Source organism: Hippoglossus hippoglossus, chromosome 15, assembly GCF_009819705.1.
Source record: "Hippoglossus hippoglossus isolate fHipHip1 chromosome 15, fHipHip1.pri, whole genome shotgun sequence".
Lineage (NCBI taxonomy): Eukaryota > Metazoa > Chordata > Actinopteri > Pleuronectiformes > Pleuronectidae > Hippoglossus > Hippoglossus hippoglossus.
In genome coordinates this window covers 1,586,289-1,613,253 of record NC_047165.1, presented here as the reverse complement: position 1 = coordinate 1,613,253, position 26,965 = coordinate 1,586,289, and positions in this window count along the sequence as shown.

The window sequence follows — 26,965 nt, the reverse complement described above, 5'->3', positions numbered from 1 at the left end:
CAAGGTTATTTTCAAAATGTATATCACCAGCTACCTAAAATAAATTCAGTGAGTTTTAAAGCTTGATTTTAAACAAGTTTTCATTACTTGCTAAATCTAAGCAGTAGAATTTTATATGCAACAGTTTGAAATGTTTTAATATAATAATATGTGGAATAGATCTTTTTTCACATCACACATTTTACCTGCTGACAACACAATGAAGAGTTTGAATTAAAAACATTGATGATGTCTTTGTTTCTACTGTTGCTCCTGGACACAGACAGAATGCAGCCGTTAATTGTCATTAATTACCTTCACCTAAGAGGTTAATCTATTATTTGGTGTTTTCTATTACAATTACCATTTTATTATACTGTTTGCATATATTAAATATGTTTATAAATATTGTCTACGGTATTTAGAGTTTAAATTCGTAGGTGGTATTCTTTCTCATGTGTTCTGCTGTGATTGCATAAGATAACCTTGTCTTTAAATGACAGCATAACAGAAGTTAATGCATGTAAACATTTTTAGAAAATATCTTTTCATGTATTCTACAGTAGTTATTTTTCTTCTTCTTCTTCTGAACCTCCGGACGTGTCCGACTCCGTGTTGCACAGACACAGTCAGTCATCCCAGTCTGGACGGCAGCTCTCGTGGAAGCACTTGTGTTAAGTTGTGACACTTTAAGCTGTGTGAGCAGCAATAAGCCAACCTGCTTTATTGACTATGTGAATCACAGTCAGCACTGATTCAGTGTCGCTACGAGCTAAACGCTACACGCACCGAGCTGATCTCCAGAGTGTAACTTGATACAGGCCGAGCAGATCCCTCCGCCCTGCTCCCGGGATCTTTATCTGTGCAGCACGATTGAATTATTCCTCCTCGCTCAGCTGGAGGAATTGAGTTACAGTGACCATAATGCACAGCAACAGACTGCCGGTGTCGCAGACCTTTGTCCAGAAGATTCGGGCTCAACTCGTAGCTAGATGCTAATTTAGCAACAAGTGAGGGACGACACTCCTCCCGGATATTAAGAGGGAAATCGGAGTGACACAAAAAAAACCCAAAGCAAGAAGAAAGAGAAAGATTCCTCTTGTTATTTCGACAAAGACATTTTCGCAATGGCTTCCAAAGTTAAGAGGATTGTGTGCAGCCTTATTGATTTTTTTGCAGCAGTGTCCGGGAGATGGCGCCGAGAAAATGAGGTCTGGCTCGGAGGTTTATGTCCTGCCACAGTTAGGAGGAAACGTGAGCCGAGGATTCAGCTGGCCTTTTATTGTAAATGTGCTCCCTCTAGATGGACTTAAAGTGTCTGTTTTCCTGGCTATAGGAGGGGAATTAAATATGAAGGGTTTCAGTAAATGGGCAGGAAGACTCCAAACGAGTGCTTAGGGACAGTTTCCCATTATTGTCATCTATTATCTTGGACAGATAGTGATGTCGGCCGCTGAGTCGTCGATTGCGATCCGCTGCACGTTGGTGGCAGGCAGACAGGTTATGGGTTATGCGAAAACAAAGTAGCAGTTAACTGTGAAAGGGATAATTTGGGCCTACTTTGCACCGCAATCAAATACGGAGCATTCATAATTAATGTAGGATGCGAGACAATACACCAGAACAGCACAACAGAGCTTCCAGTTCATGATTAAATAACCAGCTGATGCTCAGCATACTGTTTTACACCACATTAAAACCATATTCTCAGTTATGGCAAGCGTGCACATTATTGTAAGTGGGATAATTTGGTTTTTATTTTGAGGACATGGAAAACTGTGTGAAATCTGGCATGTGAATCCTCGTCCGGTGCCACGAGATTAAGCTGTTGAAAGATGAATTGAGGCTGTGACCACATATTCTTGTCAGACGTCCACCACCTCTGCTCCATGTGATGCTACTGAATGAGCCTTACTGGATGTTCAGCCTGTGACAGATCCAAGCTCAGTTTTTTGGGGCTCTACCTCTGTGTAGCCGCTGTAAAACGCTGGTCTGTACACAGACAGTCACTCTGAATAATAGGCCTGCAAGCCATAAATGTCAGCTCTTTAAATCACACGCAGGCCAGCGCTGTGTCCCAGAGAGAGAATGCTTCATCACCGCTTAAACTACAGCCTCCCATTTATTATGTGTATGTTTATAAATCACTAAGGAGACCTCGCATTCCTGAAGCCTGTAAAAGAAAGCAGCGAGAGGGAGGAAGAGCAGGAAGGTGGAAGTGAAGATGTGTGAAGAGTGACGAGGGGTCAGGACGAGGAGCCGCAGTCAACATCACGTCTCATTGTTTCGTCTTCTCAACTACGAGGAGGAACATTTTGGGGGAAGTTCAAAAATGTCATTTGTTGATGTTTGCAGAGCCAAAGAATGGCTTTAGTTTCCTGTGTGTGTGAAGCATCTCTCATTTCTTCTACTATCTTTATAAACCTCCGACTGAAACCGACAACATGGGGATTGATTGTCATCGTTACCAATGTTGGGAAGTGCAGTCAGTGATAATATGCAGCAATACTTGTCTATAAATACTTTGACCTATGATCTAAAATGTTTCCAACAATGTTGAAACCCAGAGAAATCCACAATTTGTCAACGGGACATTTCACTTTGGTTATAAATGTGTCATATCCTCTTTTCCTGTGGCCTCGTCCGTCTCTGCTTTAACTTCTGATGTGTGACAAAGGAAAAGCTGTTTATTCCCTCCACTGTTTGTATGAGTCACTCGTAACGGATCACGAGTCACGTCAGGTGGATTTTCTTCAGCAAAGGTGGTGAAGACAACAACTCCCATGATCCCACGCTGTTTCCCAGCATCATCAAATCAGAGCCATCCTCAGATTTCCAGCACCTCCACACCCAAAGCCCTTGAATCTCGTTTACCAGTTTAACATGACACACGCTTGATCTGTTTTAACACCGGAAGCTGCACAGTGGCAGAAAGTTTGATTCGTGCACATCTGAGCCAAAAAAAAAAACCAGTCAGCCCATATAAGAGTGTGAGGAACTAGAAAGTCCTGCCCAGGGTCTATATAGTCTGAGTGAAAGACATAACACGTGTTTTACTGCGTAACCTACAACCACAGACATACACAATGTGCACTTCTTCAGCTGTGATATCACACAGGTGTCTGCACAGCGTCAGGCTCCACCAGCGGCCTCCTCAGACTAACACTCTTTGGTTATGGACAGTTAATATTAACACTTGGCCGACAGTGAATTCCCCGGCGTCTGCCAGAAAACGTCTATCCACGGGCAAAAATAACTCTTCCGCCGAAGATCAGTCAAAAATAAGCCAATCAGGTCTTTTATCCGGGCTCTTTTTACAATCCCAGCTCGGAGATTTATGAGTTACAGCAGCAAGACGTACGGTTATCCAATATAGGTATATACATGCTTTTTATGAAGCAGAGTGCTTTTACTCTCTCCATTCCCCCTCATAAAAGATGACACATTCCTACACTTTACTCAACCGTCGGGCCCTTTACAGTATGTTTGGCTTGAGGCTTTGGGTGAAGGCCGACTTCTCTGCTCTTTGTTCGTCTCCAACTTGTTCTGACTTCCACGTCCAACGCAGGAAAATAAAACAAGCACATCGTCCGTAACTATTCCACAGAACTTTGTGAGGCGAAGCCTGACTCACTCATTTTCATGGGCCTGTCTTCCTGTTTGATTTGTGACCTTTTGGTCGAGTATCAGCCTCCATGTGTCCGAGGAAGACAGAAAAAGATGGCGGCGCTGGTTGGATGTGCAGAAACACGTAGTTACTAAATATTTCTACAGTTTTGTTTGTGGGAAACTCACTTCAACAAACACACGTCACTACTTCCACCCTTTTGTTAATGTGTTTATGAGTTTGCTGAGGTTTTTATGATATTTTGAAATTGCAATTCACACAAAATATACAGATTGAGTCGTTGAAATAGACGTGAATAAAGACAAATTAATTAATTTATGGAATATACAGAATAAATAAAGTAGTGGATTAAAATGTTTTCCTTTGTCCAAGCAGGTTATGTTTTAATCTCAGTTTGTCCAGAACTGTTTCTTCACTTTCTTTAACATCGTTAGGGGAATTTTTAGGCTTTTTTAAAGATGTTTTTTGACACTTTCCCCAAATATACGGGTTAGAGTTAGGGTGTGTGGGGTTAGGGTTAGAGTTAGGTTTAGGTTTAGGTTTAGGTTTAGGTTTCAAAGTGTGTGAAATTAGTGTAAATCAAACTGAAAATAGCGATTCCTCCGACACAGTAAAAACCGAGCTTTACATTCAGCTTTTATCAAATAATATCTTAAAAACCAGCGTACTCACACTGAACAGTTCCCCGTTCCCTTCACACCGCACCGTCTGTCCCTCCGTCCGACACACAATCCTCGGCCCACTTTCTCTTTTCCCAGGCGGCTCTGTTTTCCCTCAGGTGCAGCGGGGAGGTTGACAAGAGAGGCGGAGGAAACCACATCTCATCAGCTGCTTGGATCCAGGGTTCTGCACTGGGATGCGTTTCCAGCTTTGGCCCCTCTTCAGTCCTTATTCAGGTCTCGTCTTTATTTGTCTGGAAGTTGTGGCTTTGACCCCTGAACCCCTCACCGCTGGGCGCTCGTGATCTATGACTTGTCCCTCAAGAGTGTCTCTGAAGGAGCTTCTGGAGACATGGCGTTGAATTATTGTGTGTCTGCGATGATATTGATGAAGGATTTAGATTCTATCACATGAATTAGGTCAAAACGACAGTTGACATGAACATGAGAAGGCAGCGGCTTCAGGTAGAGATGAAGTTTGAATAAACTTTCTGAACATAACAGACAAACTACTGAAACTTTGTGTCAAAATAAGTGAATAACTTTTTCAAAAGTGAGTTTTTGAGCTGCTAATTGATCCATTACCTGCTTTGTTTGACCTTGAAACAGAAAATAAATGGATATTTAGTAAAAACAATCCTTTTTGCATCATTTGCAAGTTGTTTAATCGTATAAAAAGCTTCCGTGTGCATAAAAAGTCGGGGCTCTGTCGGGGTTTTGACCGTTACCCTCGCTGCTCGACCAGCCCTCGTATATGTCACCACACACCCACGGCTCCTCTTAATTGAGACGTATATGTATTGAGCAGCCGAATCTACAAGTCACTCATTGAGTATGAAAAATGAAGAATGGGAGGGGAGCGGGGGAGGGAGGGAGGGGGAGAGATCAATTATATAGATCTGCAGACCGAGCCCGCATCCTATGTGCATGCCTGTGTTTGCATGTGTGTGTTGGGCGCTGCAACATTATTGGACTTCTGAATGAGTAATGACATCGTCCCAGTCTGGGCAATTACCACCAGCGCTCGTTTATTAAAGAGGGGATGGAGAGATGGAGGAAGGAGGACGGCGGTGCCGAGGGAACAAGGGATGAATACGACGAGGAAATGACAGAACGAACAAATGCAGGAAATTATACATTTATTCCATATTATTCATTGAACATGTCTTTCCCCACATGTAAAGTTGAGCTATTTCAACGTAGAGATATTTCACGTTTTCCAGATCCCCGTGCCTGTGGGTGTCGGGGGGGGGGGGGGGGGGGGGGGGGGTTGTGTGTTTGTTAGGGATCTGAAAAGATGTGGTGGATTTCTGTGCTGCTGCTGCTGTTGGAGGAACAGCTCATTTCCCAGCCGATACATCTGATCGATTTCCAGGTTTAGATCATTTTAGCTTATTAGCTAACAGCCATTCATCAACGTCCTCCTCTGAGCACATCCGATTAGAACATGGGCGAACAGATCAAGTAGAAGCAATTATCACAACCCAAAGCTGCAAGCGGCCACATGGTAACTCGCACAATGGAGGTTCTGTTAAATCAGCCTCTTGGCTATTTAGTCAGATGGAAAGTTGGAGGATTAACGAGCTGATGAGCTGATGAGCTGATTAGTGAGAGAAGAAGACAAGACATGAAACATGGAAGATTCCAATGTTTCAGATTTACACAGTTACAGACAAGTAGACTCCCTCAAACTGAAGTTACTAACCTACAACAACAGCAGCCTGTTGTTATGCCTGTGTGCCAGCGGCCGGACACATCATGTTTCTGTCTGTCCTTATTCTTGTGAACATAATATCTCAAGAAGAGGGGATTTGTTCAAATGGACTCGACGATGACCTGATTAGACATCGTGGTCCATGTCAACGTGGCCGTGACCCGACTGTGAACCAGAAATCTGAGGAAAACCTCCTGACAATCCCTTAAAGTCAAGTACCAACGCTGACGTGGACTCAAGATGTACTGACCAGAATGTGTTGGTCAACAGTCAAAGTCACTGTGACCTTACAAAACATGTTTTTGTCTTCGAATGCAACGTCCCAGAAGGACATGTCGGGGGGGGGGGGGGGAGGATCTGGAAATGTAATCCTGTCAGTCGGTCACAGGTAACGGTCGTGTTGACCTCATATTATTGTGTTAGTTTGGAAAAACTGAAACTGCCCCGGATCGGCACGGGGCGGTAGTTTTATTTTCATTGACACAAAACAGGCTCAAAGGTTTAGAACAATTATTAATGTACTAACAAGAAGCCTTTTCCAGATGTGCACCTCCCTCTGGATGAAGAACTTTTCAATCAGACACCTGCCAAACAAACGTTCAAACTCCAGTTGCCCCATGTTTCTGGATAAAGATAAATCCCCCCCTCCCACACACTGCTTTCCCTTTTTCGCCGTCCCCCCCCCCCCCCCCCCCCCCCCCCCCCCCCCCCCCCCCCCCCTCCTCTCTTTTCTCACCCTGTCTGTCTGCTTGTCTGAAATGCTAAGACAACACTGTGGCTATGTCGGCTGTGCTGAGAATCAGTCAGCAGCTGCCTGGTGATCAATGGGAAAGAAAACAAACTGTGGCCAAAGGAATTCTTGGGGTTTGAACTTTCCCCACTCAGAGACGGTGCCAGGGAGGGAAACCAGCGTTTGACAAACGATAGTCGATGTACAGTTGCTTCAAGAAGTTCCCTGACCCCTTCACTTTCTGCAGGATTTACTGTCCTGTGGATTCAAACGGGTGAAATGACGGATTCTGATCAATCTACAAAACCTGAAATCTCTCAATTCCCAAAAGCATTCAGAGCTTTAATCGTGATCATTGTGAATTCACAAAGACAGAGACTACAGCTGAGTCTTCTTTATATTGTTCCTGGCAGATCCTCTCGAGCTCCATCACGTTGGCTGGGAAGCAGCTTCAGGTCTATGGAGCTTGAGTCTGAGACAGTCAGAGACTTTATGCTTCTCCAGACATTACATGTGTGGTTTTCTGTCCAAAGAGTTGAAGGTTTGTCTTCATCACACAGGAGTAGTTTCCTCATTCTCTCATGAAATGCTCTTTAAATGCAGTTTAGCAAACTCAACGTGGCCTGATGGCTGCACCAAGGCCTGATTGATGACTGAGTCCGGCTGAGATCCGTGCACAGGACTGTGTCTGGTTCTCAGTCACTTCCCAGTTCAAAGCTTTCTGGTCACTGTGGTTGGATTCCTAGATTCCTGGTGTTTCCAAACTTATTCAATTTCCCCATTATTGAGGTCAGTGTGAGCTTATGGAAAGATTTCATAACATATGTTTGCCCAAGATGTTTGTACAGAGATTTACAAAAGGTTTCTTGGATTTCAGGGCTTGGGTTTTTGTCCTGACATTTATTGTGAAGTGTGGCAGTCAACAGATTATCGATTTCAGTTTTAAATTTTGTTATACATCTTGCAAATACTTCTTAAACCATGCTTTTGTTCATTATGTGTAATTGATTGCAGACAGATTTGTTCTATTCATGATTACATCTATAAGACGGTAGAGAATGCAAAAAAAAGTGAAGTGGTCTGAATACTGTTGAAACCACTGTAGATGTCTGTTTGTATATATACTTACACATGTTTGTGTCTATTTGTGTGTACATGCATCCATCTATATATGCACATGTGAGTATGTCTGCATTGCCTGTACCAGGAATACACGTGTGTCTATTTCCGCAGACTGACATAGTGTGCGGTCATAGTGTGTGAAATAGTAAACAGGGCCTCATTTGCCCTTATCCATTCAAATCACATTCTGCCCCGAAATCCCCCCGATCCTCACATGGGTAATTGTGCAGTGGTACGCCCCCTCTGTTATGTATACACACATTCATAGATTGGCAAGGCGTGCTTGACTCATGACTCAACCCCAGACGTCCGCCAGTGCCACTGTGTTGTTCTAGTGGTGCCACAGCTCTCGGAGCGTCCTCGCTCTGTTGCTGCCATGTCACGAACCCACATAGAGGCCATATTGTTCGCGGGGCTTGGGAAAGACCAGAGTTCAAGGACATTAATAGCTACAATGTGTAATTTCCACCCTCCTCCCTCCTCGGCCGCATCGCACTCATTCAGCTTTTAGGAGATTTGGGTTTTGGAGACGGGGGGGATGTTTCATCTGGGAAAGTACCACTGACAGAACTTTACTTCACTGGGGAAGCAACTGTTGACTACTATTTGAACTTTTTATCAATTTTATGACTCAAATGTAAAACAGGCTAAAATAATATAATATATCATATGCACAGTTTACGCTGTAATAAAACCAGATTGACAGAATCCAAACTAAGCTTAAATAAACATGTTTATTCTACTTTCCCGCATATGAACATTTATTTAGCATTATGGTAACTTTGGTTTAAATTAGTTTGTGAGTGACTGTAACGTCTCTTTATTCTTTCTGATAACATTTGTTAATTTCCCAAACCAATCTGTGTTTGTGCACGTGTTCGTTTCATGTGAGTTAAAGTAGGAAAGACGAGAGATAACATCTTCCTCTTTATATCCTGAGCTGAAGAGGAGCAGGACCTTTACTAACACATCTCCCTCTCTACATATATATATATACCCCCCCCCCCCTCTGGTCTCAATTTAACACACAAGGTTTGTCTCTGATCATAAAACAAATGTTTAGCCTCCCCCCCCCCCTCAGTGTGGTGGGTGAGCCACTATGTGCCAGCGTCACATCACGCGTGCCCCTAAGGAGCCTGCGCTGATTAGCCTGCGCTCGTCTACCGGGCGCTAATTGCCAAACCCGGCGTCACCTTCGCTGTCGTCTAATTAGTCTTAACAAGGTAACAGAACAGATATTAAAGTGACCAAGTCACGGCTTCGGATCGAAACACCTGCACTGACTGTTCTCTGTCGTGTTAATGTGCTAAGTAGAGGTAACTTTTTTAACAGGGAACTAATTTGACTTTTACTCCGATATGAAAAACCAACAATCTTACTCATTGCTTCGTTGTTGGTTTGACGATTGGTTGATGGAAACTGATGTGAAGACAAATCAATCACTCAATAAAGTATTTGTTTATGGTGTCGTTCAAATAATAAAACAGAATAATAAAACAGAATAATAAAACAGCAGGTAAATAAACAGTAAAACATTAAGAGCCACGTTAAAATGTCAATAAAATGTTGTGAAACTTATTAAAGGGAAATCAACAAATAGAATAAAGACAATAAAGACAAACTAAAGAGACTGTGATGATCAAAAGAACAACAGAAAATATGTCTTAATTTAAATTCTACTATTGTGAACCATGACAGACTTGAGAATTAAGATATGAAAACAGGCTTTGACTGCACAGACACCAAATACACACATCTACATGTCTATAAACCCTGGAGTCCCACGTATAAAGACACAGACCAGAGGCCACTGTTTCATTAGAGGTGTCACACACATGAATTATAAATCACCATCCTCCTTCACCTCCGTCTTCAGGCCCCCCCCCCCCCCCTTCTGCTTTTATTTTTATGTAAAACACATTGTGAAAGGTCAGTGGAGAGATGCACCGGAGAAAGAGCGGGAGCATGAGAGAGTCAGATGTGTGTTCCTGCGTGTGTGTGTGTGTGCATGTCTGGATGTATATGTATGCGTGCATGTGTGGCTATGATTGTGAGTGTAACTCCTTGGAGTGTGTGTGTCTGTGTGTGTGTGTGTGTGTGTGTGAGTGCGTGTGTGTTTTCAGCGTAAAGGGGTAGAGCTCTGTCTCCTATGCATGCTGTGCTCATTGAGAAGTGGTGTCTTGTGCCCGAGGGGGTGCCGGCGAGAGGGCAGGCAGGCGGCCGGGCGCCAAAGAAAGAGGTCACATCCATATTCATCGCATTGGACATGCACATGTAAACCACTTTTAATATGCCGTGACAGGGGAAAGTTGTGTTGAGGCGGAAGGAGACGGAGACGGTGACAAATATGTGAAGAATAGTTGTGAGAAACGTCCACATGTGCATCTTCACCGGGCCTTGACCGACTCGGATGGTAACGACGTGCAGAATGCAGGGATCACAGATACGTCGTGAATATTGTGAGTCGTTGGAACAAAACAAGAGGCGCTGCATCTAAAAAATATTTGATTTCGGAGGAGCCGCTTTAACCAAATAACTCGAACCTTCACTATATTTAGCTGTAAGAGGTCACTTTCCAAGTGTGTAATCAGATGACTGATGACAGAAAGAGTGGTTAAGTATTAAATTACCTACTTAAAAGGCAGTGAACTCACATCTGGACGAGCTGATAGAAGCCAAAAAGACTTTTAAAAATTTGCCCGGATGAAATGAATGATTGAACTTTTGAAGTACGCAAGCAGCACTTTGAATCCCCGACATAAACAATATTGGGTATTGTGTCAAATATATTTCATCATCCTTATTTTCAAGACAAATAAATAATTATAAGCGATCAATCAATCGAAATAGAAATGGCGCCAATATGGAGGATCAGGTAAAGTAGCCAAAGTTGAAAAATTATGAACAGCTGTTGTTATTCAGTTGTGTGTCTTCTATTTTCTTTGTGAATCGTATGTTTGCAATTATACTTTATACTTATACTACTTTTTTCTTTTCTCACCTTATAGACGTTAGCACATCCATCTGTCTGTGGAACACACCTTTACAGGGACGTCCTCAGCTCGTATCCAGAGACTGGACCACGAGAAAGGAATGCCTGTTGTAATCGGGCACCCTGAGGTCAGCGGGGGCATATCATCTTCACATCATAACGGGGGGGGGGGGGGGGGGGGGGGGGGGCCCAGGTAGAGCCGGTTATGACAATGTGGCATTGTACGGCAGCGTTTGAAGCCGGCCAGTGGCAGCCCCTCACCGTAACCCCCTGCTTTGAAGTTGGCAGTGATGGGAGGGTGGGTGGGGGTGTGGGTGGGTGGGTGGGGGTGTGGGTGGGGGGAGTACATGAAGAAAGAAATTAAAGATAATGCAGTCAAATGCTTCAGTGACGTCGAGGCAGCACCTCAGAGACGTCAGGAAGATGGTTCAGTCTTTGTGTCCGTGGAGGGGGAGGAGGGCTGCAGATCTGTGAAGTGCTGCGATGGCAGTTGAGATAGATCTGGACCAATGGGACTTTTTCCTGCAGGACACTTAACCTCCTGATACCCGGCTGCTTGGCCCTTTTGACAATGACACCACTTACTGTCTCAATGTCATGGGGCACTGTGCTCGTTCCTTTCTTGTGTGGGACTGCATTGGACCATCCCTGGGGTAGGAAGGGGGTCACGGCGGGGGTCAGACTCTAGGGATGGGACTTTCTAGTAACTCTACTCCCGACTTCTGAGACAACACCGCCGTCCCCTGGGCATCTCCACCCTCTGTGGGCTTCAGTTCCCCCCAAAAAAGGGTTTAGCGGCGACAGGAGCTTCCCTGAGCGGACAGATTATGCTATCGTTTTCCCTGCTCTTGTTAAAGAATTAGAACGCCTGGCTTCCCCTGGACGTGAGGAGAAGTTCTCCATCTGGAAATGTGTTTTGAGTCTATCAAATCAAAGTTGACCTCAGTTTGCAGGCACATTTCTTCTGTAGAAATTAACAAAGCTCCTTTGTGTTTAATGGGAGATAGCTTTCATCCCAGAGCCTGGTACTAGACTGATGCCATTGTTTTGGGAGGAATCTGGGAGACAGGTTTATCCTGTCCAGCAGGGCCGCGTGCAGTGAATCTTACTGGGCTCTAACCTCCTGCTTGCCTTAAACAGTGGGGAATCCTCCTCAATCACTATAAGGAGGTCCTTTCAGCTTCACTCATATTTTAACCACCAGCCCCACGCCATGGGGCGCTGTGTAACGGCCCGTCAGTGGCTGTAACCTAAGCGCCAAAATTGCTTTTTGACGATGTACCTAGTGTTGTTTTAAGAGCCCCCGTCTGTCCTGCCCCAGCCCCCGCCCCCACAAAATATGATTTAATCATTTTTCTCACTTACTTTTCTCAGCGTGCGAGCAAGGAGAAAGAAAGAGAAGGAAATGGAGAGGGGCTAGGGGGAGGCCGGAGAAGAGCATTCCAAAGTGGTGAAGAAGGGGAGACATTACAGCAGTTATTTCCGCAGTGAAGAGGAGAAAACCTCTTACAAGGCAGTTCTTAATAGGATCTGGTCGCTGAAGCCGAAGCCAGGCTACTCCTCTTGAGAAGTCCTCTGGGTGAAAATCTGAGCAGGCTTTTAATCAAGAGGCAGCGGACGTTACACAAACAAGAGCCTGTGCTGATGTCATGCAGAAAAATCTGTCCCTTTAAAACTCAAACCTCTGCTTCATTAATTACACTCAGCTTCGTTTTCTCAGGGCACTTGGATAAGCTGCAGCTCGTGTCCCACAGAAAGTCTCACAAACCTGAATCTGCCCCTGTGCCTCTCAGAGAGTCGCACACAACTGGACACAAGAGATAACCTGGTTCCTGCTGATATCTTGTTGTGGATGATGTGAAGGATGAAATGCGTTGGCACCACCTCAGGCCTTGATGTCGTACGTTTAAAACCTCGATCTGTTACGAAGCTGGAGTAGCTGCTTCCCCTGTCTCTCATCCCTCAGCTCATCTCAGGCCCTCTCCTGAGGAACATGCAGTTCCCACACCCTGCCTGCACCAGTGGTTGACACCCACTTGAGAGCTCTGAAGCTCTGTGTACACGTACAAGTGGTGTTACTGTTACCAGGGATCACTTTACCCACTGCAATCAGTTATGAGTCTGACAGAGCCCCGGTGTGGAATACTGGAGGGCTGCTGTGGTTAATGCATCACCTGCCCCAACAATATAGGGTTTCTATTGCATAGTTAAAACAATATGTTTCCTCCAGACCTAATGTGCTTTTATATTTGCAGGTAAAGCTTTGACTGGCGTTCATCCATTATCCATACCGCTTGTCCGTTGGGCGAGAGGTGGACAAGACGCCAGCGCATCACAGCGGTGACATTCACAGACCATTTACACTCACATTCACACCTCTAGTAGGTTTAGAGTCCTCCAGTTCCCTAACCCCAACCTGCAGGTCTTTGTGCTGCGCCCACAGGAAGCCTACACAGACCTGCCTGGTGTGAGACGGTGCTAATCAGTGCAGCACCTTGCTTCCCTGAAATGAGAGGAGAAAGTACCTGAAGCAAACCAGGTTAGAGAAGCAGGAGGGATGCATCCCGGTGTTTAACATGCTTTAACCTTCCATAGGGATTCATTAACGTGAGATTAAACCCCACAGTGAACCTGCAGGATGTAAAAACAACACAGAACCGAGCACTACCTTCCCTCTGGAGTCGGTATCAAAGATATTGATTCCTGCAGGTTAAAGTTGTGCAACTTCGTAACTTATCCTTCAGGTAACAGAGTGCAGCTTCCTCCGAACTCCCCTTTCTCTAACTATGATGAATGAATAACGGGTAAAGGTCATCACGTAATAAACTGTACTGTCTCTGCGTTAGCTTTGCTTGACATTATCAAGATGAGATAAATGTATTTTTCATTGATCTCAGACGACAGGTCGCACTCTGATAGTTTTCCTCGGCGGCCCGTCTGAGGCGAGCTGCTGCCGCTCGGTCATTCACGTCGGCTCAGGCACCGAGACTTGATATCGCCAATCGTTTTTTTTTTTTTTGGAAACTTCATTTAGATGAGAACCTACCACCTCTCCGCACCGGGGAGAAATGTATCCTGTGGGTCAGCACGAGAGAAACGGTGCCAGCGTCCCTTCAGCGTGGCCTCACCCCTTCACACCGCACGGCTCGTTCCTTCACCCCTCTGGTGCCGACACAACCCGCCATCATAATGACCAACATCATTTATGCAAATGTAATTAGGCCAAGAAACATGATAGTGTAGTGCAGGGTGCCAATGGAAATTTATCACTGAACACTCAGGCTCTAAACATTCAATTAAAATATTGAATTTCACCGGATTTAATCTAAACGTAATAAATTAGGCAGTGGGCTGGTTGGCAGCGGAGCCGGGGCGACGGTTGGGCCGTCGGTGTGTCACACGTGGAGATGGTCATTGATTCCACCGCAAATCTTCCAGCAGACGGGGAATTAGAAGAGAAGGTGATGTCTGTTCCCTTATCGCTGTATCTGGGTCAGTGTTTCGTCTGCTTGAGGGAGAAGTGACTCTAAGATATGCACGACCGCTGTCACGTGGTCAAGCTGCAGGTGTGGAGGCTCCGAACCGCTGAGCTACACCTTTCTGAGGAACTCTGTTGGTTGAAGTTACTAAACATTAAGTGGGGTCAGGAGATTGTCATGTTATGTATGTTTTCAGGTGTGTTAGCTTACTTTAGAGACGGAGCTACAATGTTCGTCTAACTCCTGCAAGTGCACGGTGTGTTTGCTGCTAAGTGCTAAGCTACACTACCCTGAAGAAAGTCTGAACCATGAAGTTGTGAGTGTTTTGTTTGGTAAAACAAGGCAGAAGAAAGCTGAATGGAACCAGTGTGTTGTGATAGCTCCCTGTGGGTTTCTCACTATGAGTGACACCGTTCTTCTTCCCACTGCTGACGTCTCTTTACACTCCACTGCTCCTCCTGAAATAACGTGATAACAACAGATGTTTGGTAAATTGAGTCGACTGAAGCGGTTTGACAGCAGCGACACGTTGTGAGATTTGTAGCCTGTTTAGAATTCCCAAATAACACGTGTTTGTTTTCATCCGACTGTTTTTTTCTTCTTCGGGAGACGGAGAGAGGAACGTGTTGCTTGTGGATGTGTTTCCAAGGTGATAAACATTTCACCCTGAAGGTGGCGAGAGGTTGGGAAACCGTTTCATTGGCTCACACTGGAAACACTACCAGACAGAGGTGAAAAACACTATTGAACAGCTTCATATCTGCATAAAAACAGAACTACGTGGCAAATAATTTACATTTAACCACATTGACGTGAGGTGAACCGTGCAACCAGCTGGACGCCCTCGTCTCCGTGTCCCTGCTTATTGTAGCCCAAGTGCTTCTGGGAGCTGAACGCCACTCGAGACAAAACCTGCAGACGTACAAACAAACTCACAAGCTGTGTTGATCCAGATCCAAAGAATCGCTGAGCTCTCCAGAGCTCTACGCTCAACACGAGCTGAGGGACGTCAGCTTGCATCGTGTAACGCACTCTGCTCTGGTCGTGTTTACAGTTACACGGCCGCCTGCCTCAGCTTCATGCTAATAAGCTGCTATTGTCCCAGTTCTCTTAATATCACATTAGAATTTCCTCTCAAGGGGGCGAGTCACTGTGAGTGTGAGAACTTTGTATGTTTAATGAATCAGACCGGGGATGAGAGCGTCTTAATAGTTGCATTAATGCTGTTTTCTGTGCCCGTCCCTCTGCACATATTGTGCCTCATTTCAAACATGACCTGATTCCTCCTCTGATTTCCATAACGACCCTCCGGATCCTGGTGCCATTTTGTCTCGTTTTGTGCTGCGTTTGAAAGCAGAGGGCGTTTTGTAATGAGGTCTGTCGATGAATCTTTGCTGCACAACGCAGAGACGTCCTTCAAAGTACTTTTAACTTCAGCAGGTGTTAGAAATTACCTCAAAAACTGCAGAAGGATGCAGGATGGGTCAGGGAAGAACTTGTTAAATGTGCAGATCCAAACAAAACATGTCGATTTTCATCCACAAATCATTTTATTTTAATGCTTGGTAATCAAGTTTAAATGTGTTTCTCGTACCCAGTAATATTTAAAATGATGATTATAAGGATAAAGTTACCCAGACCAGCTTTAGTCTTGTTTTCTAAATACACAACATGACCAGATGCATGAGGACACAAGATTTTGGAACCTGGCTGCAGGGATTTGCTGCCATTTTGCCACACGAGTGTACATAAGGTCACTGATGCTAGATGCTAAGTCTATTTATACATATACATTTTTCTCCATGGACTTAGGTTTGTGAACAGCGACGAGCGTTTACTTCAAATTGTTGGACGCAGAATCGTCCCCGTGGCCTTGAAGAGAGTCCTGTGGCTCCTTCCTGCTAACGAGCCTTAACATGGTTGTTAGCAGTGTAACTGGATGTCTGCTGTGTGTACTATGATCCAGTGCTTTTTAAGTTTAATCCATTATTAACTTTAATCTGGACCTCAGATCCATCCGACACCAAACACCGACACCAGCCACAGATAGCCACGCCATGGTTTATTTATCTCTGATTCACGGTGTTTCATTCAAATTCATGAAACTACAGACAGGAACAGACATAACTCATTCCTGCATCTAGGCCAGTGTTTAGTCTGGGACACCAGGGTTCAACCAGCCTCGGGATTCGATAGTGCCACAATCCATTATTCACCAAAGATCGAGTTTTAAAGCTGTGGAGCAGTTGTGGAGAACAAGGGAGCAAAAACATTTCTGGATGTGACGTCTTCTCTCTTTTAACAACTCTGACGACTGATCTCAGAGGAGTTTGATCTCAGATATTTACTCTTCTTCTCTTCTTGTTGCTCTTCTTCTCTTCTTGGGTTTCTTTCCAGCGCACAGTCAAAACTCCCAGGTTGATGTAACACGAGATGTGTCTTTATCTTTTCCATCTAAACTGTGAAATCCAGAGTAAACTACTCTCTTTTCCCTATTGTTCCTTGGTGAGACCATATCTGTGTTTAAGTAATACAAGTACAAGAGACTTTAATATAAAAAATATATATATCGTGTGTATATTTGAAGATTTTACTGATCAGGTAAATATATAAATTGACAACTGTTCCTTATTCGAGTGTAATTTGGTCCCATTCTTAGTGAATCCCTTCCAGATTTCAATAGTTTTCTCCAGAGGGATTTAACTGTTGTGATGATGAAGTCACACTCTCGTCCTGGATCTGAAGCTTTTATCTTAAACTCGATCCGAAACCTCGACACTCAACCTCATCGCCGGCCTCGTCCAACCTGGCAGAAGCGTTGAATACACAATGCATTCTGCAGAAATGTTGCTTCATACCAGAATAGCATGTTGTAGCATGTCCTGGTATGAAAAATGTAAAAGTAATTTAATTGGCAACATCTTACAGAGTCTAATGCGCTTGCAGCTGTTTTCCAGGACCAGACTTTATGACTCACTATATAAATATTTTATCTGCACCATAAATATAGCTCCAGTCTATGATGTTAGCTTTGGTCAAGTGCTTATTTTGGATCATGAAGAAAGCTGCAGAGACTAAATTGGTTTTGGTTCATCCATCTTTTTCACTTCTCACCTTTTCTCAGCCGCGTGAGGAAACATCCTATTTTCGTTGGCAGCCGAGAAAGGAAACCCTAACAGCAACGAGCGACAACGTGAAACAGATTATTTATTTTTTTATTTAATAAGATTTGTTCTCATTAGACAATGTTGCTTTGTCATTAAATGTGTAATCCTGGGCAACTTCCTACTGTCTGAATATGATCTATGGACATTTTCTGCTGTTGAAGTCACGTTTAATTGTGCAAATTACAGACACACTCACATGTCTGGACTTCACACTTGATGACTGATTAATAACTTGTTTTTCAAAGTGTGTTCTCTGGGGGTTTGACTGTTCATTTATCAGTTGTGTTTTGGGTGATTTTGGACCCTCTCCACTACTTATGTGTCTTTAAAGGATTCCTTGTTACTGTACGTCCCTCAACTTAATCCTACGTCATCCCCCAATAACCCGAGTCCCTCATAATGGACGTCCTGATGTTTTATTTACCTACCCAGACTTTAATCAGCTCCTGGATTTCCTCTGTTGTTACACAGCTTACCTTGAAACACGGCCCGTGCATATCCTCTTATCTGACGCTGCCCGCCGCGCTCGCCAGCCGGCCGCCGACAGGAGAGCAGGAGGTGGCAGACAGGCAGGATGTTTGTCTGTGTTCCTGCAGGTCTGTAGTTGTAAGCATTTTTGTGCTGGTGCCTTTGTGCGATGCTCATTCATACGTGCGTGTCTTTGTGTTTGTTTATGCGAGTGTTAACGCGTGTGACAGGTGCCGACTCCTGTGTCAGGGGTGAGGTCGCACCCTCCCTCCTCAGACTAGGTGTCTGCAGAGGTTTGTATCAACTCAGCAAGTGATAGGGTGAACACCTTTTACCCCCCCCCCCGCACACACCCACACCAACAGGCGCACACACCCAGCCCCCCCGATATCATTAGCCTTTATGCCAACAGCAGGCCCCGAGACAACTTGGGAAAGTGGGGAGGGTCACAGGCGTTTCTCCAGCATGTGTTTTTAGCGATGCATGCAAATGAAAGCGTTGTGCATTTGCTGCTTAGACGTCGGGAACGTTTCCGAGGTTGAAACGTCAACTGAGCTGACGCCTGTCGGAGGAGATGTTTACAGAGTGATGCACGTAGGTGACGTGTGTCAGCTGCTCGCAGAGGAAAGTGTCACCACTTTAATTAAGCAACAATCCTGCGGTCACACTTTTTGTGTATCTTTTTGTGTTGTTAAAGTTTTATTTTTGCATCTCAAACACAAAAAGTGGTATGAACTCAGAAGAAGAAAGTTTTGTCTTCTTCAGTTTTGCAGAGATTTTGATTACGCCAAGAAAAATACTAACTTTTGAGCTTTTTTTTTTGCTTTAAAGAAAATTCACTATCAGGGCCTCGTCAAATGAAACCAACAAATGAACAGAAGTTGTTGTCAGTGGATGTTCCTGTGACTCTGTGAGGCCGTTACATGTGTGTTGCGTTACCCCTTGACGGTGGATCATCAGAACCACAACAACAATAAACCCTGATGTGGTTCTGTAACGCTTGGCTTCAGCGATAACGTCTGACGTGGCCGTCGCCACAACGTCCTGATGTATTTTGGTGCAGTTAAATGGCTTAAATCACATTATTCACTTTTGCTCAAATCACAACATTTAAAATCAACATTTCAATATCTGCTTCTCTCATATTTAACTCTTTCTTCACGTCCCTAAAAGGTGCAACGATCATATCTGCTCTGATCTGATCCGCTCTCACACACCTTCTCACTTTTCTTAATATAAACTCTCTGAGCACCGATACGTTTTAAAACCCAAACATAACACTGAAAATTGCAATAACACTTAAAGTGTGACACGGGCATCATGCTCCAGGCAGAGTGTGACTTATGATTTACACTAGAAGTTGTCGTTTGAATGATATAAACAGTCGGAGAGAGAGAGAGAGAGACGGGTCTGTTTGACGTCCGTGCACATGCTGCTGCATCACCCGTGACCTAGTATGGTCACAACATGCTGGCAGTGCAAACTGTCGGTTCAAGTATCCATATCCTGATTTAGGTCTCATTCAGTTTAAGCTTTTATATGCACGCAGCACTGATACAGGGGGGGGGGGGGGGTTAGCCGCGCTGCCATGAATAAGCCACTCAGCAGCAGCAGCCCTGCAGACAGAGTGCTGCTGCAGCAGGAAAGTTTGCTGCTGCTACTTTATTCCTGACGTAGCAGCGGCTCTGTGTAATATACGAGGTTTTAATGCAACGAGGGGAGCGATGATCGCAGTGACTGACGTGTGTTTCGTTGAAATCAGATGAAACCGAAGTGTAACCTGAGTATCTTAGTTTTCAATCGGAGAAAATATTTTTGTATTACATAATAATGTAGTTATATACAGTGATTAACAGGTCAAAACTTTATAATATTAAATATTATGGTGCAAAATAATTTTATTTTCCAATTGAACCAAACTTTAAAAACAACCAGAAATCTCTGTTTAAAAAAAGGAAGATTATGTTTTTATTTGTTTCTTACATTAATAATTAATATTATATACACATTTGTTTTGGTTAGATTTTAGTGGAAGTTTTTGGTTTTGCATGTGACAAAGCTTTTTAAGTAGATTATTCATGCGCTGCTACAACATTAAACTGCTGGATTGCACTGGTTGTTGTTATAATCAATATTGGTGGGAATTTAATTTAATGTTTTTGGCACGTTGTGTTCTCGGCTTTCCAATTACTTAAAACTGCTGAGTCAGAAACTGAGAGTGGACGAGAGAGAGAAACTTTTATTTCAGTTGATTCAGTTCAGTAGAAAAAGCTGAAACTAACCGTCGTTTGTCTTTGTGTCCTGATGAAGTGTCTCTTCTCCTGCACGTCTTCTGTCCAACATTCAAACATCACATGAAGAAATAACATCTCAAACCCAGCCCTCGTTTGTGAGTCTCTGCAGATGATCAATATAAGATCTCTTATTGTTAATTTCTATAAATAAACACCTACACACGTACTGTATTTACTGATCTCTGTTATTTGAATTTAAATCTCTATATCTGGTACAAGTTGTGCGTAATCTCCATTTTGTGAATACGACAGGTGGCTGAAAAGCTTCCTCCACCTACGCCAAAGCTTTTATTTCAAATTCTCTTTCGCTGTCACTTTTCGAACTTACAGTATTTATTTACACGGCCTCACTCTCACACATTCCTTCCCAGTGAGCCCGGCCTCGAGCTGCCAGCGCAGGACGTGAAGTCGAGTCACGGAGCCAAGGCCACCGTCAGCTCGCGGTGTTTAGAAAAGTCCAGCTGAAAACTCCTGGGAACCCGGGGGGGGGGGGGGGGGGATTACTCCAGCACTGGAGACTGAGGTAAGATGAGTGAGAGGTGAGAAGATGAAGGAGAAACTGAACCCAGGTTGAATATGTGGAGATAGAAGGAGCAGTGATAATCAGAGATCTGTTATCTACTCTTGGCCATTTTCTTTTCGGTGGTAACATCCCAGCAGTTAGATTTTCAGTTTCTTGGTTTCAATGGGTTTTACTGGTTTTTGTAACTTGTAACTTGTTCATCTTTAAATTCTTGAAACCTTTGTTAAAACCTTTTACTTCGTGACATTGGAAGTTGGTAGTTTGTCATTATATCTGAATACAAATCATGTTTGAATACAAATAATAAAATCAAATATATAAATATATGAACATCGCATTCCTAGTACGTAAGGCAGGGCCGTTGCAACAGGGTGAAGCAGGCTATTGCGGTGGGGGGGGCCAAGAATTAGCTGATTGCTTTAATCCACAGCAACGACTTCATGTTCTCAAAACCCCTAACGAGGGGATGGTTTAGTTCAATGTGGGCCCCAGGGGGCCCTTTGGCCCGGGCCCCCAAAGTCCCTTAAAACACTGTAATCACACCTCAGCAGCTGCACGTCTCGACACATGACGGGATGCTTACCTAAATGAAAACACAGATTTCAGTCTGTAATAACTAAAACGGAACATGGATGGACTAAAGAAGGAGTCAGACTGTATTTTTAATAATATAAAACACAACATATTCAAATATAACATCTCCCCACGTGTCTTCAGGGGACAAACTGAGCAGGAGCCACCTCAGTAGAAGGAGTAAACTGGGCTCCACTGTGTTATCAACAGAAGTGACTCCAGCAGTAAAATGTCACATGATCTCAAATCTCTCTCTTCTTGCTCCCCCCCCCCGCCGTGCCCCTGTGACAGTGTGTGTGCCTTTGACACGTGTGGAGGACGGACGCACTATCAGTTTGTCTAATTACTTATTGGTCATGATCAATTAGCAGCATTTTAGGGCTCGATGTGGCATCGTTGTATAAATACACCGGAGTTCAGCAGCCATCATAGTTGACAATTAAATTGGTCTGTCACTGCTGGGCCCTTCATTAATCTCAACTTGTCATTCTTGTTTATGCTGGTTATAATGGTTGTGTGGGTATGTGAGAGGAGTGTGTGTGTGTGTGTGTGTGTGTCCGTGTCCGTGTGTGTGTGGTCTCAGCATTACTCATGTTGTGGGGACCTCGATCTGTTTACACACTGACATCTCGGGGGGTTGTCTTCCTTGTGGGGGGGGGGGGGGGGGAACGTCCCCACAACGTAAATCATGAGGGGAAAATATATTTTAAAATCAGTGTAACATTGGGTTTGTTTTAGGGTTTGGTTTAGATGAATAGTATTTATGGTTGAGATTAGAGTGTGTGTGTGTGTGTGTGTGTGTGTGTGTGTGTGTGTGTGTGTGTGTGTGTGTGTGTGTGTGTGTGTGTGTGTGCGCGTGCAGAAGAGGGAGGTCACATCAGATCTGTGTTATGAGAGAGGTTAGAAGTTGTGTGTATATACGTGTCACATGCACACATGTGTTTATTTGCATGAATTTATACGTGTACATTTGCAGGACGTGTATATTTTCTATGTGTGTGTCTGTGTGTGTGTGTGTGGGTGTGTGTGTGAGTGTGAGTGTGTGTGTGTGTGTGTGTGTGAGAGTGCACATGGACGTGTGGTATGTGGAAATCTTTTTTAATCGTAACTGTCACGTTGAAGCCCGTTGGCACCCTGAAGCAATTACCTCATGTGTCCTTGAGTATCTTATTTTAAATTGCTCTGCGATGTTTAGACCCGCGTCAAATGACTTTCATAATCGTGCAGCAACGTGGTCATTTGCACCATGTTAGAAAACTCCCACTCACTTACACTCACCTTTACGTGGAGTGGATGAGACAGAAAAGCTATTGTGTTGCATCTAGTTTCAAATCCGTAATCGTCCCCGTTAAACTTCCCTGAGTAATTCAATAAACCCGCTGAGGAGTTAAGTTGGGTCACGACTATTCAAATGAAGGTGGATTGTTTATTTTGGTTTAACGTATAAAAAAAATGGGATCTCGTATTAAGTGATATAGGCACTGACTAAGATGCACACAGACACACACACAGACACACACACAAACACACAAACACACAAACTAACAATAGATAGAACCACACAGTCTCTCTCCCTCTCTCTCTCTCCCTCTCTCTCTCTCTCTCTAATGTGCTGCCGACCTTTTACCCTCCTCACTGTCTTCTGACCCCCCCCGGGGTGACCTCCCTGTTGGCAGGAGGGTAGTTTGGCATCTCCGTCACCCCCCCCCCCCCGTCCCTCCAGTCATTGTCCCTGAGTGAGTGTCTCTGACTGGAGACGAACAAAGGAGCGTGCGGGTGCCTGCGGACGAAGCCTCGCCCCGGCTGATATTTACATATGAATGTCGCCACCTATTTTGTAACTTGTCTACTTTAAATATACAACTTTCAACGGGCATAGGAAGAGTGTGTAGATGTTTAAGTGTGTGTGTGCGTGTGTGTGTGTGTGTGTGTGTGTGTGTGTGTGTGTGTGTGTGTGTGTGTGTGTGTGTGTGTGTGTGTGTGTGTGTGTGGTTAATGAGACATGGAATTAACTTTGTAGGGCTGCGCTTCAAATGTGCATTTTAAGACATTATGTCGTCTGATAAACACGATTAAGAGGCTTGTTTTTCACTTTTAGGCCTAAATACAACAAATTATCCAAAAAACACTCAATATTTAACACAGATATTTTAACTCATAAAAGATAAGTAACACATTGTTGAAGAAAAATCAATTCATACTGAAGCACATTTATTTAAAAGTACAATACGAAAACTTCAATCTGAATCCAAACAATAAGAAAAGACTTAAGTGTCACATATAATATCTTTAGGAAAATATATGATTCCATCAATAAAAACCCAATAAACAAAATAAAACCCGAAATAAACAGAGTAAATCAGCAGTAACAAGCACAGTCATCACTTTTAATCCCTTTGTTCTTAATTGACGAGACAAGAACATGATAATGACTTGAGGAGGAGGGAGGAGGCAGGAGGCAGGAGGGAGGAGGGAGGAGGCAGGAGGCAGGAGGGAGGAGAGAGGAGGGAGGAGGCAGGAGGCAGGAGGCAGGAGGCAGGAGGGAGGAGAGAGGAGGCAGGAGGGAGGAGGCAGGAGGCAGGAGGGAGGAGGGAGGAGGCAGGAGGCAGGAGGGAGGAGAGAGGAGGCAGGAGGGAGGAGGCAGGAGGCAGGAGGCAGGAGGGAGGAGAGAGGAGGGAGGAGAGAGGAGGGAGGAGGGAGGAGGCAGGAGGCAGGAGGGAGGAGAGAGGAGGGAGGAGGCAGGAGGCAGGAGGCAGGAGGGAGGAGAGAGGAGGCAGGAGGGAGGAGGGAGGAGGCAGGAGGCAGGAGGGAGGAGGCAGGAGGCAGGAGGGTCACACTAATGTGGACTGACTCCTCACAACCCTGGTGACTGGCAGATGGACCCAGAGGACGGAGACGCTCCTCGCTAATTAGGAATCTCTTAAATGAAGTGTTGAGCCGGTGTGTGACTTTATGTAAATGTGTGTGTTGTGTGTGGGGGGGGTGAGAACTTGTTTGGGGCTTCACATGTAATACACGACTTTGTCTCATACACTGGACTGATACAACTCGTGGTTACAGCCCATAATGCAGGAGGAAGCAGTGGGAAGCTTCAACCCCGAGAACAGGGGACGTTTCCAGATTCATCCGTTAAATATGATCCTGATATGACGGAGTTCTGTGTTGACGAGATGAAAATGACAAGGTTATAATATCTAATATCATTTCTCCTGTGTTCACATACCTAAGTAGTTGAATAGTCAAATTATTCCAAGGGACATACATGAATACAGATTATGTTCTATCTTGGTCCTTGAATGAGAAATAATCCAGATGCAAACTTGAGAGTTGTGATTCTCCATCCCGACTGCAGACAGATCCTCGTTAGTGTCGCTGGTTTATAACTGAGGTGAGGGGGTGGGGGGGGGCCTGAATGTGATTAACATTCATATTTTACACCCCCCCCCCATCACATCTGCATGGCCACAGGACCGGCCTGCAGCTCCCAGTGTCAGGGACTGGTGGTGTGTGTCTGGACGCGTGAACACTACTCAATCGTCAGTGGGTGTACAAACACGCATAAACACATATGCATATATTTATATATATACTAACAACCCCCCCCCCCCCCCGTATCTCGCTCCTCTCTCCTGGTTCCAGCTGAGTGAGACCAGGCCCGCGTCATTTCACCTCAGGGTGCCTGCCGGGGTCAGAGGTCGTGTGTAATGGCCCAGTGCATCTCCCAGCACAGTAGGCCCACGCCAGGAGCCGACACACTCTGCTGCTCCCTCCTCCTCCTCCTCCTCCTCCCTGCCATTTTGTTCAAGCCAATGCAAAGACAAGGAGCGTGTGTGTGTGTGTGTGTGTGTGTGTGTTTGTGTGAGAAAGGTGAGAAAGTCCAGCTCAGACGACTGCAGGACTTCCAGTGAACTGGTGTTTACACGTTTATATAGAAGAAGATTAATTATGAAACCAACTGTCCACTGGCTCCTCATTTACACGTTCAGTCAGGTTCTCTCAGGTATGAAGACTTTGCTTTGCTCCTCCTCTCCGTCTCATCCTCACCTGTCTCCTGTCTCCTGTCTCCTCTCTCCTGTCTCCTCTCTCCTGTCTCCTGTCTCCTGTCTCCTGTCTCCTGTCTCCTGTCTCCTCTCTCCTGTCTCCTGTCTCCTGTCTCCTGTCTCCTGTCTCCTGTCTCAGGTCTTTAGTGGCAGTGTCTCTAATTCCATAGTTAGTGAGGAAACCATGAACATATCTGAGCAACAGCCGACCAGTGAGTTACTCCTACACACTGACACAGGAGGGGAGAAAGAAATAGACAGATTATAATTTCAAGAATAATAAAATTCAGTGTGTCCGCTTTACAAAATACACCTTGAATTTTTAACATATTCAAGAATTTCCACTATTTTCAGTTTCATTGTTTTCAGGCTTTTAGGCCGTTCAGGTAATTTTGTTATTTTGTAAATTACAATACTAATGTTATTAATTAATTTAATAAAGAGCTGGAAGTTTGTTTTTCTGTGTGAAAATTGGATAAAGAATTTTATGCAAAAATCCAGTGGAAAATCAGATTAAAAAAATAGTACAATCAGTATTTAAAAAAACAAACAAAAGGTTATTTATGAATTTTACTACATTTTGTCTTGACTCACTATTTACGAACTTTCAGTTCTCACCATTGACTGGATATTTATTGTAAACTGGTTTTAACAGATATGATCAATGCATTGATGGATTTCATCACAACCTCCTTTAACAAGAAATCCCACAACTTTATAGTTTTCAGCTTAACTGAAATTTACTTTAATTTACCACTTTCCTAAAATGCTCACATTTAAGATTGGTCAAAATTAGGTCAGTTAAATATGAATTACCTTAACTTCCACACAATCACTGTATGCTGATTGGTAAATGTTTGTTTTTGTTGCCCATTTAAAATTCCAAAACTTATTAAATTTTCTTTATACTTAGTGTTTGTAGAATCAAACTTTCTACGACGTATCTTCTTCATACGCTGTAAGTTTGTAATAATAGACAAGAGTTGTTGAGAGTCTCCAACAAAAGCTGCATTGATTCATTTAGGGTCCAAATCGTTCTTTCATAAAAAACTCAAGTCGTCCTCGTTTGGATTCTTCTCGTTTCGTTACGGAGACAAACCCCCTCGTTAGTTCAGTAATGGAAGTCGGTGAGAGAGTCTGTGTTGGCCTCACGTTCCCAAATCAGTGTGTGTGTGTGGGCGTGTGTGTGTGTGTGTGTGTGTGTGTGTGTGTGTGTGTGTGTGTGTGTGTGTGTGTGTGTGTGTGTGTGTGTGTGAGGTAGCTAGCTCTAGCAAAGTGACGCAGTGATGTCACATTCCCTGTGTTTTCACATGGGAACCCGATAGCTCTGAACAATCCAAGGCGAGAGCAATTTTTGGCTCAGGCGCACTTGACATAACAGAGAGATAATTGTAGACTTTGTGTCCGTGGACCCTCCAGAAATCCCGAGGATCAAAACCCTCGAGGATCTCGGACACTTTGATGACGCGCTAATGCCTGGAAAAACATTTACCGCCTCGGAGATCACAGGCGGGATGATGTAAATGCGACGCGGTTCAAGTTAACTGGCCCCTGATATCGGGAGATGATGGTTTAGCTCGTTTGGTTTACGACATAT